This window comes from Nicotiana attenuata, unplaced genomic scaffold (genome assembly GCF_001879085.1).
Source record: "Nicotiana attenuata strain UT unplaced genomic scaffold, NIATTr2, whole genome shotgun sequence".
In the NCBI taxonomy this organism is placed as follows: Eukaryota; Viridiplantae; Streptophyta; class Magnoliopsida; order Solanales; family Solanaceae; genus Nicotiana; species Nicotiana attenuata.
The window spans coordinates 184,514-186,631 of record NW_017670320.1 but is presented as its reverse complement, the minus strand read 5'-3'; positions in this window follow the sequence as shown (position 1 = coordinate 186,631).

The window sequence follows — 2,118 nt, the reverse complement described above, 5'->3', positions numbered from 1 at the left end:
CCCCCCCCTCACACACACACATTATCTCCTCTTTTTGGTTAAGATCATAAGAGTCTAACATAGCAATAAGCTTAAATCTTTTTTTTTCCGGCGAAACTAATATGTATTAAACAGAAACATATACGTCAATTTCTACATAAACGGAGCCTTGTGACAAGGTAGAACCGAGAGACTTCATTAAATATTGATACCTAACTTACGACGACAAATATTATATTTCCTATTTATATACACAAAAGCTACATCCTTAATTTAGGTAATGCGTAAGCTGTCAAATATCTTCACATCTCATCTCATGAAGGAACTATTCTTCTATTAAGAATTGATTGGACTAATTATGTAGCTTCTCCCAAGTTCCAACGAGTGGCGGCTTAACAAAGTAGGTGGCTTAAAGCAAAATTTTGTGAAAAGGCCTTAATTTTTTTCTTTAAACTTTCATATATAATTTTATTTCAAGTCTATATTTATAGTTTTTGAGATGCAAAGATAATAGTGTTAATAATTTTTTTAGACGAAATACATAAAACGCCCCTTTAAGTTGTCCTCAACGATCAATTGAACACTTCAACTGAGGCCATTTCTAGCTAGATACTTTATTTATTCACAAAAGAAGATCAACTAAACACCCGACCATGTCAGCCTCTATCGCGTGAAATACACTCTCTGAGACGCGAGTTGTCTACCTAAAATTAGGTTTTTACTTTTTCTTTTCCTAAAATAATATGGACCCCACCTAATTTTCACACCTTTCTCCTCCAATTTTCACACCTCCTCCTCTCAATATCAGATTTTTTGCCAAGAGACCATTTTTTCTTCTTCAAACAAACAAGTGAGCCGAACACATTCTAAAACACACACACAGACACACAGCAGCAAATCATTTTTCTTTTGAGAAGCATTTGTGCAACAAAAATTTTCACATTTGGATTAAAATGAAACGCCAGAATCTGTAAAAATATGGCCAGAAGAAGAAGAGGAAGAAAAAATGACAAAAAGAAGAAGATGAAATTGAAAATGTCACCGGTAGTACGAGTTCGATGGAGTCCATTTTACGAGCTATAATCTTGGTGTTCCTATGAATCATTGTGTAGATGAAGGCGATGGAAGTTGGGGTCGATTGCGTGAGATCGAAAGGGGTTGATTTGGATTGAAAGGAAGAATATGAATGGGGGTGGGGGTGGGGGTGGGGGTGACGTTGGTTTTGGTCTGGAAGGAAGAAGATGAAGTTAGAGGGGTCGGAGTTAAAAGCGAGGGAAAAGGGTTTTTTCTTCTTTAATGTAACGACCTGGCCGGTCGTTTCATGAGTTACAGTCCCGTTTCCCCCATTTCTGCTTCTTTATGTATTGTTCAGCTGTATTTCATCGTATCGTGTTGGTTGGTTTGGGTTCGGAGTGGTCTTGGAGTGGAATGAGACACTTAGTCTCTTATCTAGAAGCTTAAGTTGGAAAAGTCAACCGGATGTTGACTTATGTGTAGAAGGTCTCGGATGTGAATTATAATGGTTCGGATAGCTTCTTTAGGTGATGTTGGACTTAGAAGTGTGTTCATAACGTAATTTGGAGGTCCATGGTAGATTTAGGCTTGAATTGGCGAAATTGGAAATTTGGCATTTTTTGGTCGGCAGTGGAAATCTTGATATCGGGGTCGGAATGGAATTTCTGAAAATTGAAGTAGGTCTGTTGTGTCATTTGTGATGTGTGTGCAAAATTTCAGGTCATTCGGATGAGGTTTGATAGGTTTTGGCATCGTTTGCGGAATTCGGAAGTTTGGAAATCTTTAGGCTTGAATCTGAGGGTGATTTGGTGTTTTGATATTGTTTTGAGTGTTCCGAAGGTTGGAATAAGTTTGAATGGTGATATGTAACTTGTTGGAAACTTTGGTTGGGGTTTCGAGGGCCTCGGGATGAACTCAGATGGTTGACGGATTGGTTTTTGAGGTTTGAGAGATTATGAAATTGCTGGTGTGTTTCAGCTATCATAACCGCACCTGCGGAGTGGGAACCGCAGGTGCGGGAACGCAGAAGGGAGGAGCAGCCGCAGAAGTGGACATAGCTAAGAGGGCAAGAGTCGCAGGTGCGAATAGGGTACCACACCTACGAGATCGCAGGAGCGAGAAGTT